Raw genomic sequence first — 19,162 nt, forward strand, 5'->3', positions numbered from 1 at the left:
ATAACATAAGCATATACAATTTACTCTAAAAGATATGCTTTAAGACTTAAAGGAAATTACCACTCACCTTAGTAAGAATAGGAATCTTTCTCTTAGAAGTTCCTTGATCTTCTCGGGCTCCTCTTGAACCCTAAATTTCAGATTCAACTCAAAGCTCAGATTATTCATAGTTATAGGCTTTATCTTGGGTTACTTCCTTCAACAAATATGCTCTAAAATATCTCGGGAACCTTACCTCAACATTTTAGGTCATAACGCCTTGTGGTTTGTCCGGAATCTTCAACAAATCAAGACTGGCCTAGCATACCCGACAGCTTGACCCTTCTGTCTTTTGCTCATTCTCCAGCCCGATTCCTTGGAGCTTCTTCTCTGGAAGACCTACCCTGAACACTAGACTCTTTTACCTTTCAGGTGGCTTTAGAATCACTCCAAGCTCACGAGTATTCTGGGAGATATCCTTGTCCAAAGTTTATGCTACTTCCAGACTTCACTGTCCAACAACATCTCCTTCTCTTGAAACTTCATGACCAACGCATAGCTATCTCCGAAACTGCTCTTAACCACTCTTCCTACTGTATTTCAAGGGGATTTCGGATTATGTACTAAAAAGAAGGCTTGTGGTGGTATTTATAGGCTTAAGGAAATGATCCTTCAATTCATGCAACAATCTAAATTGAAAATGGAGAAGTAGTAATGTAATCATCAGACTTTGAGATGGAGAAGCAGTAACGCAACCATCAAAATTTGGAGATGGAAAAGCAGCAGTGCAACCATCAAACTTGCAGATAGAAAAGCAGCAATGCAACCCTCAAAGTTGGAGATGGACAAGCAGCAGTACAACCCTCGAGCTTTGGAATGGAGAAGCAGCAATGTAATCCTCGAACGTGGAGATAAAGAAGCAACAATGTAGTCCTCGAACTTGGAGATGGAGAAGCAATAATGAGCATTGAACTTTGAGATGAAGAATTGGAGTTTGAGGAATTTTTTTTTTACTATACTGAACTTAAAGCTTCATTCTTCCTACGTATCCTTATAATGGATAAGGATCAAGCCATGGAGGAACTTGATTTGTAGAGATCCTTAAGCAGAAGTGGATCGTCCAAATTCCATTTTGATTGGAAAAAAATTACAACAAACATACAAGATATGCATTCTTAAATAAATTACAGCATGCTTTTTAATAAAGAAATAGAGTTCAAAAGATTATACCTTTGAACAACATTTCTTCGTGTAAACCTCTTGAATTGTCACGAACTTAAAATCAGCAACAAGCTTGAATACCCTCTTCATGAAAACTCGAACCAAAATAGAAGACACAACCATTTGGAACCTTCGGTATACTCAGAGTGAGAGTCCAGGAGTTGTAGGCCTTGTCTATTTTGGTTAAGAGGGTGATTTTTAGTTTGGAGGACGAAGAAGATTAAGGAAGAACACAGAACGATTCTGTGATTGTCACTATCGTATAGTAATGCTCTCAATCGTGTAGTGTTTTCAGGACCGTAAGTTTGTAAGGAAGAAGTTTCACTATCGTATATTATTATTATTATTATTATTATTTATTTATTTTTTATTTAATTTTTTTTTATTATTATTATTATTATTATTATTTGTAGAATCTATTTACTATGAGATTAGAATCCTAAATCAGTACTTTATAAAGGAAATTCCAAGGTAACTAAGCTTAGTTATGTTGGGTATGTTGGCATGCTCCATCAAACGATTGTGATTATAAGGTATGTTGGAGCGTATGTTGGCAGACATCAATGTGTCCCACATTCCTTATCATGCGCGCATGCGCCAACTTAGGGTCCGAAAAAATGGTCTTCCCTTTATTGTGAAGTTACTGCACCAACTCCAATAGAGGTTGTTTGGCACGTTGGATGACAAATGCCAATGTGACTCTCGTTCTTTTACAGGTGCCAACATGTGCAGATGTGTTGTAGATATGTAACAAATACGTTGTAGATATGATACAGACATATTGCAGATATGTAGTAGACATGTACGTGATAGAACATAAAGAACGCATGCACAGTGGAAGCGATGAAATCGACAATATTCTAATTGCAATAAAAACAAGAATAAGCATGCAAAAGGTATAAAAAATACCAACTTTGAAGACTCCACCGTAAACTTCCTCTCCCGTGCATTTCACGACACGACCAACGGTAAATACCCACTATTCTCTGGTTGAAAACACGGTTGTGCGACCGTTTTGTTAGTGAAAATAAGAGAATTTCACTATAAAAAGATGGATAGAAAAGGAGATTGAGGTGGAAGAGTTTAGGTCAAAAGTTGTGGAAGTACTAGTCTTACAAATTTATAAACGAAAGCCATTAAAAGAGAAAACACATGCAAAGTCCCATTTTGCATGTCTTCCACCTAGAACTCCATTAGCATGTGAGGTGTCAAGCTTGCGAAGTGTCACTTCAAATTCCACTTAGTTAGTGGGAAAATCTGACAATTGGATTTTTCAACTAACTAATTTTTTTATTAAAAAAATAAAATAAAAATTTTCAAATTTAGAAATTATTTAATTAAAATAATTTCAATTAAATAAAATAAATGAACAAATTTAATATCACATACTAAATTGTTTATGACACCTAGCTTTGATTAATCACATTAATCAAGTTTAAAAAATACTTTAATGGTAATGATCAAGTATACTCTAAAAATTAATTGATTAATAAATTAATTATTTCATTGTAAATTATATCTCATATAAATACAATATTCCCTAAAACACGAATTTGAGTGTTTCAAATTCTTACTTCACCTAGTTTTTCGATTTTGTCCGTAGACCCGATGGACCTACAGATCATGGGCTCCAACGATTCGAGACTAACCGGTCAATCTTTTTACCTAGTTAATCAATATTCATTAACTAACAGGACTGTCCACTATTGCCTGTAGTTGTACTACCCTCACTGTAAATATATTATGTAATCATTTGATATGACCATCATCAATAAATTGATCCTTCATAGGTTGTTCGTAACCACAACTAGGTCAAATACTGAAATACCCATGAGTTACATTTTTTCTCCTTAAGTACCACTGTCTCTCTAATGAACAATTGGTTTAGGACCATAATCACTAAATCCATTTCCTCTCAGGCTAACAAGAGGATGGGGCGCCTTGTTCATGATCAGGGAACAACCTTTCTACTATCCCTAACATGGGTAGGAGTGAATTCCATCTTGTAAATTCTATGTCCCCAGCCATCTACCCGATCTTATCCCTGAAATGAAAGGAATATTGAGTAGCGATGTTGAGCTTACCCTCACCTATGCAGATCAAGGGGCAATCACGAATAAACAGGAGTTCATAGACAACTGAAGATTCAAATCAAGTTATCTAGGTCATCAAGAAGTGAAATAAATAAGTGTTAACAGTAAACGGTGTTAATACGTAATAGTTATTATTTCGTGGTCTGTCTTACACAATATCATCATATAGAACACCCCTACTCACATGTCACTACATGAACAAACTGATCACATCGTTTATGACACTTTACAACATTTGTAATAATCATAAAGCAGGCCATATTCAATAGTATCTCCAGAAATAAGTACCCAACCTAATCCAAGTACTATAGATGGTTTAGGCTATTTTACTCGAACTTGATCAAGTTTATGTCTCCACATAAAGTCCAAGCATTCATGACAATAGCCAAGGATTCGTAGTTTACTGGATTGAGAGTTATTAAATAATCAAAAAAAATTTATCTAAATAAACTTTATATATGTTTATTTACAAAACTACGAGTTTTAGGATATACAACCCAACAGTACGCTAATGCACCACACTCTACTTTTTAGGTGTCAATGCATGCAACAATCAAAATTGAAAATGGAGAAGTAGCAATGTAACCATCAAACTTGGGGATGGAGAAGTAGTAACGCAACCATCAAAATTTTGAGATGGAGAAGTAGTAGTGCAACCATCAAACTTGTAGATTGAAAAGCAGGAATGCGACTCTCAAAGTTGGAGATGGAAAGCAGGAGTGCAATCCTCAAGCTTGGGGATGGAGAAACAACAATATGGAGAGTAACTTGGGCCTGTGGTGTGTATTTATGCTATTAATGAATCTTATATACATTTCCAACAATTTATAGAATGTTTTTTTTTTATAATTCGTTGATGTTTGGAAAGAGAAAATTTATGTTTATACTAAATTACCACTTATTGGGCTTTAGCTCATGCTTTCCATGTTTTATGTTTTTCTCCACCCCAAGTGGTGACAAGTTCCTGGTGCGTGCTGAGCCGTCAAACGCCACTAGTGTTGTTAAACATCTGTTGTATTGTTTGTGCATGTATTTGAGAGTATTCCAGAACAGCTAGAACTTGTGAGTTACATGTCATGGGAGGTTTTGTTCAAAATAATCCTTATTGTTGGTCAGTAAATCTTTTTAAACAATATTGTGATTTAAACTGAATCACATTCTTAAAATTTTTCAATGTACATAGATTATTTTTGGAAATGGATTTGGAAGTCTGGGTTTAATCTTGAGTACAGGATATGTTAAGAGTTGGGACATTAGATGTCGTAGAGAGAAGTGATGTTTAACGTCTTCACGCTTCGTTCTAGGTTATAAGGAAAACCTGGAATAGTGTGTGACAATTTGATATCAGAGCATGATTTTGGGAAACCTAAAGGTTTTGGGTCAGAAAGTCAATATGAGTTAGAGTTGCATTAGTAAGTTGCATTGGTCTTTTCATTAAAGGTGTGTGATACACCATTGCATTAGATGAAACATGTATCATTGTGGCAAACGGCAAAGACAAGCATCAGAAGGGACTATAAGTGCTACTTGTAAACCTGGGGTGGAAAGAAGTGTTTGGTGGTGAAACTATGTACTTCCAGACTGAGATTGACCTAAAGGAAATCAATGGAGGGTCATTTAAATCAGGAAGGCGCTACAGAAAATAGTGATGGACAAATTAGTCTAGAAAAAAGCTTTGAGATTGAATGCTTAAAAGCGTTCATAGCAACAGTTTTCACTAGAGTAATTGATTCTATGGATACAAGAATCTGGTTAGCCAAGTTAGGAAAATTCTTCAGAATGACGAACTATCCTACCTATAAAAGAGTAAAACTTGCTACACCCTTGTTTCAAAGTGAAGCTGAGAACTATGACGCATGTTTGAAATAAGTTATGAAGAAAAAGGATAGATAAGTTGGGAAAAGTTTGAGGAAACTTTCCATGAAGAGCTTGATCCAATGTCTCTGTAGTGAAAAACGGAAGTAAATTTTGAGGTTGTTACATTGTTTCAAAATCGTATGGAGAAAAGTTTAAGGAATGATTTAAGTCTGCAATTGTTTAGCTTAAAAATGAAACTGATAAGTGTAAAAGGTCTGAGAATGGACTATGGGATGAAATTCGAATCTTTGTCATAGTAAGTGCGGAGTGGAGATATTTCTCGAAACTGGTAGAAGCAACTAAAAAAGTGGAGAAAAGTTTGTTAGGAATAAGCAATAAAAGGAAAACAAAAAGGGATGTTTGTGTGGGCAATTCCTCGAATACACCGCGTGAATAGTTAAATAGAAGCTTCATACCTAGAGTCATGAGCAGAGGAAGTTTCACGTCAGGGTATGATTGAAGAATGAGGGCAAAAAGAGAAACCAAGGGTTAAGAGACTCTATATGTCCTGTAGTTATATATGAGAAGCCAGGTAAGACACAACCCAGAGAATTAGTAGCACATGTAGATGTGCAATCTTATTATTCATCTTGTGGAAAACATCATTGGGGTCGATGATTGAAAGGGACCACTGTCTGTTATAATTGTGCACAACGTGGTTGTTATAGGGAAAAGTGTCCACAACGGTTACATGAGGGTGTTATGCAAAAGAATAATTTGTTGTTTGGGAGTTCATTGTATAGGATATTTATGGGTTGAGTTATTGTGTGTTGTGTTGTTTTCTTCAATATGTAGGTTTGTTAGCATTAACGACATAGTGGTGTGGTTTAATATCTTGAGGTATCCAAAAGTGGATGTAACTCTTGAAATAACTTAGAGGAGTGGCAGGAGAATCCTTTAAGCTAGTATGTACTTGCTAAAGAAAGAAGACAAGTTATTATGGAAGGATAACACAAATGTTGAGTTATGTACTAGAAATGTTAGTTAACAAGATTGACTAGGGGTATGAAAAATTCCTAGATATTTGGCCTAAGTGGTCTGGCATGGTACTTAAGACAGTAATGACCTTTTCAGCAACGTACAGGTTGGTTTTGGAAGGGTTCGAAAGAGAGTTGGGGAATCCAACTATGAGAACCTGTGGATAAGAGTTACTCCTAACAGGAACTAAATGGTGTATTCTGTTTGATACATCAATACAGATTAGGTTTAGGAAACCAATTGGTCTTAAGCCAGTACAAGTTACTCTAGGAATCTTAAAATTATTAGAGAGAGACTAAAGACAACTCAAGATTGACAAAGAGTTATACAGGCGATTTGAGGAAGGATTGAGGAAAGAAATACATACCTCTGTAACAACCAGTGCTGAGTAGAGATAATTTTCTAACTAGTGAAAGATGCTATATGAATGGAAAAGAGTGTGATGGAAGAAAACTAGGTAGGAGGAATAGTATATATTGGTAATGGATTTAAATTTTCCAGTCCATCTGTTGAATGAACAAGAAGTGACGGTAATAAAAGATTTGCACTTGGAGTATCTAATAAAGGAACTTTAAAATCCAAGCATAGAGGTACATCGGGTTCCGATTTGAATTAGTAAAGAAAATCAGGGAACAGAGGGAACTGTTTCTAGTGAGCAACTTAAAAAATCCATTGCTAGTATTAGAAAGAAACCTTTGTGTTTAGTATGAACCAGGTATCAATAGGAACAATGTTAGAATGAAACTCATACTTGTTATAAATGTGGACAACCTGGTCACCTTAAAAGAGAATGTCCACAGTTGATGGAAGTTTGTAACCCACAATTATTCATCCGATGACCTTACCTGAATTTCGAGGACGAAATTCTCAAAAAAGGGATAGTAACTTGTAAGCCCTCTCTTCTTCTACTCTTTCTTGGGATATTAGGAAGCACATAGTTGAGATTGAATTTAGGGACTTGAGATAATGTTTGATGTGGATCTCTTGTTAAGATTTATAATTAAAAATAAAAATATTTGGATTGACATTTGTTTCATTTTGGAAGAGGAAATAAGGATTGGAGGAATAATTTGAGGCAACGAACCTTGTTAAGCATGTAAAGTAAATTCGATGATGAATTTGGCATACTTGGGACATGTCAAAGTTAACGGTCAAATGGTCAAAGTCAAAGTAAAAAAAAGTCAACATTTTGAAAAGTGGTGAAATTTTGGTAATTTCTTAGTTTTAAAGGTAAATTTTGCTTGTTTAAGACTTATTGGACTTAAATGTACTGGAAATTAAAGGAAATTAAGGGAAAATGATGAAAACCGAGAGAAAGAGGAATAAAGAGAATTTGGAAGATTTTGGAAAAATTAAGATGCTTTCTATTGAAATTTCTTATTGGATGACTTTGAGGTTAAGCATTACTCATCTGGACACGTGTTAAACTGGAAATTGAAGTTGGAAAACGAAGAGAAAAAGGGAATGTCGAATTTTTTTGAGCTTGGCCGACCGAAGAAGAGGAAAAAGTTGTTTCCGAAGTAGAGTCGTTCTTGTGAAGGAAAATTAAGCAAAATGCAACCAAATTAAAGAGGAAGTAAGGCAAAAGCTCGTAAGAGGCTTGATTTGAAGAAATTTTTCCAGAGAAGTAATGAAAACGAAGAAAATCAGTGGCGCTAGAGTTATCAAGAAAACAGAGGATGCTCGGGTTTTTAGTAAATTAGTGGAGTTAGAGGCTAATTCGAAGCTCCAACTTTAAGGGTAAGTTACTCATAAGATCCTTCTAGACTTATATGGTCTTTTATTTGATCTTTATTGGCTAGAATTTCTTATTTTAAGTTCTAAAAGTTCTGCAACTTCTTGGTGGAAAAATAGGGGCACCATGGAAAGATTGGTCGATTTCAGGAGTTCTAGGGCAATTCGGACGTCCAAACTTTGATGTAAGTTAATTAAGAGGATAGGTAAAAGGTTTTTATTGGCTAATTAAGTTTAAATGGCTGGAAAATGATGAATTTAAGATTGAAACGCTCACCGAAAAAACAGAGGTCAAATCTGAAAATTTCTCGGCTAGAGGTTGAAGAAATAGTTGACTTTCCTTGTGTGACTCCTGTCTGTCATCTATTATCCGTCATTAAAAGCTAGAAAATTATTTTAGGTTAATTGAGTTGTTCTCAAGCATAATTAGGGATCAATTGGTATTTTTATGATACCTTAAACCTGAAATTAGAAGAAATTGAGATCTTAAGTCAACTATGAAGTTGATTAAGGGGTTAATTTAAACTAAACCTAATTATGTTAATGAGGAAAATTAAGAAAAATTGGAACAGAATTAGTTTTTATTGAAGATTAATTTTAAGGTCCTGAGTTAATTTTGGAGAAATTGAAGGACCAAATTACAAAGCAAACTCTACTTTGGATCAAATTAGGGATTTGGGAAAAAGTTTAAGTGAAATTCGTTATACTTTAAGATTAATTTTCAAATAATTGAATCATGGTCATGTATAGGATTATCAATATAATTTCAGGATAAACGGGAGATGGAAAAACCGAAATTATGAGGAGCCGATTAACAGTGAGTGGTTTACTTTCGAATGTTTTATTATAGAACTAATTATATATTCTAGTATACTATGATTTATGAAATGTGATGGCATGATCTATTTTACTTATCTGATATTTCAAAAATGTATAAACCATGATTTCTAAACTCTCGATGGTTTTATATGATATTGATTTATCAAAATGTAGTTTGAAATCAGAGTTTACATACTTATAATTTGTATGGTTTTTATTGAGGTTTATTCAATAAAAATATTATTGATACAAAGAATGTGATCCTGAGTCGTTCATGTGGAAACATACGATGGATGCATCCTACGCAATGAGTTTGCATAAAATCGGACCATGAAATACACACTTTTACTTTATAACACCATTTACTGTTAAGACTGACTGTTTCAATACAATGACCTAGATAACTTGATATTAATCTTGAGCTAATTATGATCTCTTGTTTATTTGAGATTATCCTTTAATCTTCATAGGTGAGAGTGGCTCGAGTTAGCCGACTCAATAAGTCGTCCATTTTTTACATAAGATCGGGTAGATAGCTGAGGATATAATCCTACAAGATGAATTTTTCTCCTACCCTATTTTGGGGATAGTAGATAGGTCGTTCTCTTAAGTGTTGACTATGGGTCTTGAACAAAGGCCCCACCCTTGTCATTGGTCTAAGAGGGACTTGGTTTTGTTGTTGGACCACAAATCAATTGTTCATTAGAGGATCAGTGGAACATAAGAAACAAGATGTAATTACATGCGCAAAATGGTGATTTTGACCCAGCTGTAATTATGAACAACCTCTGAAGGATCAACTTACTAAACATGGTTATATCGATTGGACATAAATATATCTATAAAGAGGAGAATGTAGTTACTGTGTTATAGTGGAGTGTTCCGGTAGCTAACGAATGTTCGTTAATTAGGTTAAAGAATTTAGTCATTTAATCTCAAGTTATTGAAGCTCACGATCTATAGGTCGATTAGGTCCTCTGCTAGCTCATATCGAACTAAATCTTAGAATAGCATGATGAGAGAATTTGAATTGCTCAAATTTGACTTAGGAAATAAGCGTCATTTATATTTGATATAGTTAACGTATTATTGTTTAATTCAAATTAAACAATTTGGAGAGTTGAAAATATTTAAATATGATTAAATATTGGTCACATGAATAGGAATTCATGATCATGATTGATGTTACTTATTAATTTAATATTTGATGTTAAATTAATATTATTAATTACATTGTTTAATTAATTATTTGAAATTCATTTTATAATTTAATATATGATATTAAATTAATATATTAAAATATTAATTAATTATGATAATTAATTTGATTTTAAATTGATTTTAAAATTAAAATTATTTGAAATAATTTTATAAAAAAGCATTTAAATTTAATTTAGAAATTAAATTTAAATTGAATTTTAAGTTAGTGGGTTTTTTCCACATTTTGGATTTCTTTAACACCTCGAATCCCATTTAATTAGTACAAAATTTAGTGCTGTCATCTTGAAATTGATTTAATCCTGCATGATTTCTTCTTTAAATATGTTGAGATTTGAGTTCCTTTGGCTAGCTTGTGAAGCTGAATTTCTCTCTGAAAGTTCATTACATCAAAACACTCTCAACCTTTTTGTTTCCTTCAAATTCATTTCAAATTGTGATTCAATAATCTATTCTAAGGCCGAAGAATGGTGGGGAAGACTCTAATGGTGGTCCACGAAGGACAACTTCAATTTTGAGCTACTTCATGCTTAATCCTTCAATTAATGTAATTAAATTACTTATACTTGCATGTTCCTAACTCCATCAATGGCAAAGAAGAACAGTAATTCCCAAAAAAAAAAAAAAAAAAAAAATCATAAACTCTTTATCTTCAACTAATTCTCTTCCATCCATTCTCGATTCACCTAAGAAATCTTCTAAAAACTACATCGCGTGCTATTTTTCTAAGAGATGTTGATGCTTACTTTTAGTCTGAGGGTTTAGTCCCTAATGAGGTTTTAAATTGGGCGTAATCGATAGAAATCTTTGCAATTGATTTGATAGATTTCAAATGAACACAAAAAAGTTTTAGTCTAAGGGTTTAGTCCCTAATGAGGTTGTTGCAAGGTTTGATATTGAAAAAAGTTTGATGGTCAGGGAGATTTCGTGCTCTGAATAGCTAAAATTAAAACTTTTCTTGGGCAGCAAAAGGCATCTAAAGCAATTCTTGATCCAGAAACACTACCATCAGAATTCATAGAAGATCATAAGGAAACTATGAATGAAGTTGCCTATGGAACAATCATTTTAAATCTAAGTGATAATGTGTTGAGACAAGTCTTAGATGAAGGTACTCCTTATGCTTTTTGGATAAAATTAGAATCTTTGTATCAGTTTAAAGATTTACCTAATAAAGCATTTGTAAGAGAACGTTTTTTCACATACAAGATGGATGCCTCCAAAACTCTTTCTGAGAATCTAGATGAATTCAGAAGAATCTCCTCCGAATTCAAGAAGATTGGAGATAAATTCGGAGAAGAAAATGAGGTATTCATATTTTTGAACTCGTTGCCAAAAAGTTACAAAAATGTGAAAGTTGCTCTTAAATATGGCAGGTAAACTGTTACTACTGAATTTTTGCCTTAAAAACTTGGGAACTTGAAATAAGTGTTTAGAAGAAAGAAAATATTAATGGTGAAGGACTGGTCTCTAAAGGGAAACCAACGAACAGTGGGAAGGACAACAAATCATAGCCTAATAATAAAGGAAAACATAAATTAAAGCGTGGTTACTGTATAAAATGATGGTCACATCAAGAAAGATTGTTGGTTACTAAAAAGGAAACAAAACTAGAAAAATAAAAACCAATAGCAAGGAGGAGCAGCAGTAGGGGAGAATGTACTGACTTTCAAAGATGCTCTTGCAACCTCAAATGAGAGGGGAACTCAGAACACTGAAGAAAGAGTTCAAGATTTGGTCCTAGGTTCAGGATGTTCTTTTCACATGACACCCTCCAAGGGTTGGTTTACAACCTACAAGCCATATAAAGGAGGATCTGTCTATATGGGCAATAACAATGCTTGCAAAATCATAGGCATTTGATCAATCGATCTATCTTAAAATAAAAGATGGATCAGAAAAGCTCACCAGAAATGTAAGACATGTTCCTACTCTAAAAAGGAATTTACTCTTATTAGGTATGTTGGATTCTATAGGGTGTGAATATAAAGGCATAGAGACACTCTTCAAATTCTAAAAGACTCCAAAGTTGTTCTAACACTAAAGAAAAGGCACGGTGTCTACATCATTAGTGATGTGAAGATGACTCACACTGCCTTTGTGGCTACACATGCAAATCATACAGAAGGAGAGCTATGGCACAAAAGAATGTCTTATATCAGTCAAAGGGTCTACAAATCTAGTCTAAGTAAGGTGTACTGCCTAAGAATGTCTGTGAAGAGCTGAAATTTTGTGAGCATTGTATTCTAAGTAAGGCAGTGAGACAGAGCTTCACTAAAGCCCAACATACTACTAAGGGAATACTTGATTACATACACTCTGATTTGTGGGTACCATCTCCAACTCCATCTTTGAGTGGATTATGGTATTTCTTAACCTTTACTGATGATTTTTCTAGAAAAAGATGGATATTTTTCTTAAAAGCTAAAGATCTAGTTCTAGAAAAATTTAAAGAGTGGAAACTTATGATTGAAAAACAATCTTCAAGAGAAATTAAATTTCTTAGAACTGATAATGGTTTGAGGTATTGTGGAGAAGAGTTTAATAAATTTTGCAGAGAAAATAGTATTACTAGGCATCGAATTGAAAGATGCACCCCACAGAAAAAGGGAGTTGTTGAAAGGCTCAATAGAACCATTATGGAACGTGTCAAATGCCTCTTATCAAATGCCTTATTATGTGAGAAATGGTGGGTAGAAGTAGCCTCTTATACTATCTTCACTCTAAATAAATGCCCACACTCTTCTTTTAATTTTCTAACTCCAGACGAGAAGTGGTGAAACCACCCTCCAAACCAAAATATGCTCAATGTTTTTTACGGTCAAGGTTATGTACATCAGTCCAAAGGGAAAATGAAGGCAAGGGCAGTAAAGTGTATGTTTGTTGGCTTCACTGAAGGTATTGAAGGCTACAGACTACGACATCCTATTGAGAAGATATGTGTTCATAGTAGAGATGTAATTAATCTTCAAGGAAGATGAAATGTTCATGCATAAAGAAATAAGTGCAGAACAGGTCTCTTAGGGTCATAATACTACCAATTTTGAAGTGGAGTTACCCTTAGAAAATGAGGGTTTTCTGACCTAGGAAGATATTGAAGATGAGTCACTTACTCAGACAACCAAGAAAAATGTATTATAGGATATCTCAGATACAAATAACCTAAAAAATTATCGGTTAGCCATAGACAGACAAAGAAGAAGAACAACACCTCCTATGAGGTATAACCAGGCTGTCTTTTCCTATAGGGAGGCAGATTTTGCTTGCATAACTTATGATGATGACATGGAACCGAGCACTTTTGAAGAAGCTATGAATGGACCTAATGCTCTTAGCTGGATTGAAGGAATGAATTATGAAATGCATTCACTAAATGTGAATGATACCTAGACTCTTACATCTATTCCTAAGGGCTTCAAACCAATTCCCTCTAAATGGATATATAGATACGAAGAAGGGATACCAGGAGTTGAACAACCTAGGTTCAAAGCAAGGCTAGTTGTAAAGGGGTTTTCTCAAAATGAGGGGATTGATTACACTAAAATCTTCTCTTCTGTTGTCAAGAACACCTCTATAAGGATGCTTTCATCCTTGGTAGTTCAAAACAACCTAGAACTTGACTAGATGGATGTGAAAACAACATTTCTACATGGTCAATTAACGGTGAAGATCTATATGAGACAACCCATTCACTACATCAAGCAAGGGGAAGAAGATCTTGTCTTTCAACTAAACAAATCCATATATGGATGAAAGCAAGCTCCCATGTGTTGGTATCAAAGGTTTGATGAGTTTATCCTGAGGATTGGATTCTTGAGAAGCAATTATGATAGTTGTGTTTACAGGGAGCTATATGTAGATGACATGCTCCATGCAGGGAGCTCTAAACGTGACTTGAATAAAATCAAAACTATGTTGAAAAGAGAATTGGAAATGAAAGACAAGAGAGAATCAAAGAAGATTCTTGGTGTAGAAATTATCAGAAATAGAAACAAGAATGAGTTGTCTAGTAGCCAACATAGCTAATGTTATAAAATCCTAAAGAAGTTCTGTAAAGAAGGGGCAAAATCTGTTATTGGTCCAATAGCTCATCACTTCAAATTGAAACAACAAAATCTCATACAGAAGATGATATTGAACACATAGACTATATGTCTAGAGTCCCTTATTCCCAACAATGGGAAGCTTAATGTATATGATGATTTCAACTAGACTAGACATAGCCTATGGAGCCAACTTAGTCAGTTGATATATGTCAAATCATGGGAAAGTACATTGGGAAGCCACTAATTGGATTATCAGATACCTTAATGGTACTAAAAAGGTTATACTCACTTACAAGAAGCAAAACTCCATTAATCCTACACTTATTGGCTATGTAGATGCTGACTATGCAGGTAATTTAGACAGGATAAGATCCTTATTTACATATTTCTTCCTATTGGAGCACAACCTATTAAGCTGGAACGCTTCTCTACAACCTGTTGTTTCTCTTTCAACAATAGAAGTAGAGTTCATAGCTTTATTTGAAGCAATTAAAGAAGCCCTATGGTTAACAAGACTTCTACAAGACATTAGAATACAACAAGACAGTATTGCCATTCTATGTGATAATTAGAACACCATATGTCTATAAAAACAAATTAAAATTCCAAAATAGGGCCAAACACATAGATATAAAGTATCACTTTGTATGAAATCAAATTAAAGAAGGAAACATCAAAGTGGAAAAAGTTCATACCGATGCCAACGCAACAGACATTTTGACGAAGCCTATATCCCAACTCAAACTCTTGAAGTGTTTGGAGCTAATAGGCTTCACCATACTTGAAAAAGATTGCATAATATGAGTGAAGGAGCAAATCAAATCTTACAACAAGGTGGAGATTGTTGAAGACAGAAGTAAAAGTTATAGTATGCCAGCATTTTATAAGAATCGGTCAATAACAAACTCTGTAACTAACTCATCATTCTCTCATATATATATATATATAAAGCTCAATATCCTAAATAATGAGTTCAAGAGAATGATTTAGAGAAAGAGAACACTTAGCTTATTTTTACTAAGAAGAAAGTGTACATGTTTATTATAAAAAATGTGTATAATTATCATAAGAAAATGTGTATTTATCATATTCATATCAAGATTTTAAATGTCAATATTGACAAAAATAAGTCAATGTTCAACTTTATATGAATGTTTATGTGAATATTGACAAAATGTTGGTGTCAATCGACTTTTTAGAGCATTTTCTTACTTCGATAAGTTTAAATTTATATTGTTGTCAATGTTAGGTTAACATCATAGATATTTTGTTGATATTATGTTATATATTTCTTCAATTTTTTTAAGATATAATACAAATGTTGAATCATTCTTCAGATTGATGTTGAACCTATAGACATAACAAAATATTGTGTTTACGTCAAAAATTTAAAACCTTGATCCACATATATACATAATACTCTATTACTAGTAATATATATCATGAAGATTGAGATAATTTCTTTGTTGTCCCACACTACTATTAGACCTTTTCTCTGTCTTCCAAAAACCCCCAAAATGGAACCATGCCCAACTTTCGTCTTTATATAAAAAGGCCTTAGCTAAGCCAAACCCTCAACATCAACATTCAACACAATTAACCATTCTTCCAACTATAGCTTACAAATATGGCATTTGCCAACATTCTCTCCTCTCTTTGTTTGTTGGCGTTAACCCTAGTCCTAGCTCCCATTGCCCCCATCAAGGGAAAAAGCTACCCACTATATAGCCGCTCACAACGCCATCCGTGCAGAGGTTGGCGTCCAGCCCCTCCAATGGAATGCCACTTTGGCTGCCTATGCTCAAAATTATGCCAACACAAAGATTGCCACTTGCTAAATGGAGCACTCTGGAGGATCCTATGGCGAAAACCTAGCAAATAGATACGAAGTGATGACAGTAGAGCCAACGGTGAGTCTATGGGCCGATGAGAAAAAACATTATGACTACAATTCTAATACATGTGTCAATGACTTTAGCCATTGCCTCCATTATACACAGTTGGTGTGGAGGAACACTAAATCTGTTGGTTGTGCCCAAGTGAAATGTCAAAACAATTGGATTTTTTTGATCTGCAACTATAATCCTCCAGGCAACTATATAGGCCAGCATCCATACTAACTTTATAGATGATTAATTATAGGGTTTATTGTTGGTTTTTTAATAAAGAAAAAAGACAAAATTAAATAGTCTTTTTCGTTATTATGTTATATTCTATCATATTAATTTTACTATTTCTGTATGCTAACTTTCTGGCTAGCCTTTGGACGTAGTACATGAATAATATTATTGTCAAAGTGAACATAACTTAATCAGCACTAATTGACGTATTACACTCTCTTTTTTAGAATTAGATGTTCAAATTCTCATTCATCAATTTCTTTGCTAAAAATTAATTTTAATTGAAACATAGCTCATTAATTTCATCTACTAGTTTATTTCATAAATTTTTGTAATCTTTATCGTCGGTCTAAAATAAAATTTCAAATGAATTAAAGGAGATTTTAAGGTACATTATATTGTACATAAAGATTTAAGGATATATATTATACAAAAGAAACATTGTTCACTTATGTCCACATACTATTGGAAAATTGGACCCGACAACAATATTTGAGGTTCCATTTTGATGAATAGCAAAAGTAGAAAAAAAAAAAAAAAATCGAATTCTAGCAAGTTTCATCTAATGCATGTATATGTGCTTTTCTAAAATCCTAAATTGTGTTTAACAATATGTATTACACCATAATTAAATTTTACCCTTCCTATATTTTAATATAAAAAAATCACATTATAGTCTACAAAAGTCCCTCTTATTTGTCTGAATTTAAGAAATAATAAAAAAAAAAATTCTTTTCAAACACGTTTATATCAATTTTTCATTTTTTTTTATTTTTTATTTTTACAAATCTCATATCATCCTTATTATTACTGTTTTCATTATTTCTTTTTGTATTTTTTTACTCTCGTGTTGTCTTTATTGTTCCATTTTTTCCTTCTTTTTTTTTTCTTTTTACTTTTTTTTTTGTTTCTTCTTCTCAAATTCCTCAAAATTTATCGGAAAATGAGTGCGATAACGCTCCCGACCTGCTTTCTTTCTCATAGTTATTGCCTAGAAACTCAATGTTTGATGATTTATCTTCTTTATCATATCTATATGTTTAATCTCTCATCCTGTGGTTGTTATTGCTTCTGCAAAAAATTTTCATTTAATAACTTGATTTTCTTCAAACACTTCCTAGAAATTTTCTTTGAGAGGAGCAGATATTTGTGACGTGCAATCTTCATGCAAGCTATTTGATTTTTTTGCTCAGAAGAAAATGTACACATGAACTATCGGAAATATGTATTAGCATATCCAACATCAAGGTTTTAAATGTCAATGTTGACAAAATTATGTTGATATTTCAACTATAGATAAATATAATGACAATATCGACAAAATATTGATGTCAATTGACTTTTTAGAGCATGTTTTTTTTTACTTTGGTAAGTTCAAATTCATATTATTATTATCATTAGAGTTACATTAGTGATATTTCGTTGACATCATAGTTGCATATTTCATCGGTTTTTTTAAGCTTAAAAAAATTGATGAAATATGCAACTATTAGACCTAAGATATAATATAAATGTTGAATCATCCTTTATATTTAAGTTGGACTAATAAACATAAGGAAATATTGCGGATATGTTAAAAGAAATATAAAACCTTAATCCTTATTAGTAATATATATTAACGAATTAGTTATGAGAAATGATTGAGAATTTCTTTATTGTCCCACAATACCACTAGACCGTTGCTTTGTCGACCACACACTATCATTTGGAACTCTTTTACTTGGTAATAACATCAGTAAAATAATAGATTTATTTGTTTATTTATTTTTAGAAATTTGATCAATCAACATTATATTTCAAGTTGAGATGATTTAGAATTATTTTTAAACATTTTTTCTTTCTTAAAATTTAAAATTCCAAATTTGCATTTTGATTAATATCATTGATTAGACTGCATCGTTATTATCGTATTATATTAAAACAATAACATACATTGAAATGAAACCCATTATTTTTCTTTTACTAAAAAATCTTTGTCAAAATCTTTAAATGAAAAGTTCTATGTGCTATCTTTCAAATTTTTTAAAACCTTAAAATTATGTTTAAAACAAAATACAAAATTATTATCAAATTAGAATATAGGTTATCTTTTATTAATTCTAAAACTTAAAGAACATTATATATATAAAATATCTCATAGTACTTTTTTTTCTTCAAGTTTAATAGCATGGAAATGATAGATTTGTGTTGGATTGTGGCAAAATATTAGAAGAGCGTGTCTAAAATATTAAAAAAGTGATGGACTCCTAACATTATAAAAAAGTTATGTCTTTGGGTCAACCACAGTTAGAAATACTTTAAGTTTAATTGTGTTAAATTTCCTTTATATTCTCTAGGTTGAGAGTGACATTAAAGAGTATGAGTAGTACAACAATTTTGAAAGAGTACTCTTGAAATAGTGATTAGGGAGAGAATTATTTTGTGCAATTAAAATAATTTTTAACATAGGTGAAATCTTTTTGGTCCATAATTTATTCGTTAGTATGGAGTTTTTCCATGTTGATACTTGTGTTCCCAGATTTATTGTCTTTTTATTAATTTCTCTATTATTTTTCTGCTTATTTCCTGGACAATTTGAAACTCTATTATATTTCGATTAAGAATATGTGTGAGTGACAATTATTGTCTTGATATGAACTTAACACTTGCTAAATGAGGAATATAATTGATCAACAAACCTTTTTTCCCCAGGATTTTAATAAATTTTTGTGTAATGTTTGTCAATTGAAATAACCTTGTAAAATGGAATGATATTGATTGGTAAAATAATTTAATTTAATAGATTGTTATTCCCTTTCAAGAAAGACAAAAAGAATCTACACTCGAAAAGTACAGTCAAACCGAGTTATTATACTGAGGTATTAGGAAAATTCCATGTTTCAAGATGAAAGACTACAAATATATATATGTATATAATAAAATAATAATAATAATAATAATAATAATCAAATTAAAGTACTCATGTTATAAGCTTTCCTATGAAATGTCACCATCTTGTTTACTTGGAAAAGTAGAACAAAAGAAACAAAAATGCAGAGAGGAATTGTCTTATAATTATGGTTGTCCATCATTTTGATGTAGTAAGATCATGAATAAA

General features: G+C 32.6%; 1 pseudogene; it reads left to right on the plus strand.

Annotated features, from left to right (window-relative positions):
* Positions 1-15,394: 15,394 nt before the first annotated feature.
* Positions 15,395-16,065, plus strand: LOC120078699 (basic form of pathogenesis-related protein 1-like; annotated as a pseudogene).
* The last annotated feature ends 3,097 nt before the right edge of the window (positions 16,066-19,162 follow it).

The sequence above is a fragment of the Benincasa hispida genome, chromosome 5, assembly GCF_027475165.1.
Source record: "Benincasa hispida cultivar pf3 chromosome 5, pf3_genome.v1.1, whole genome shotgun sequence".
In the NCBI taxonomy this organism is placed as follows: domain Eukaryota; kingdom Viridiplantae; phylum Streptophyta; class Magnoliopsida; order Cucurbitales; family Cucurbitaceae; genus Benincasa; species Benincasa hispida.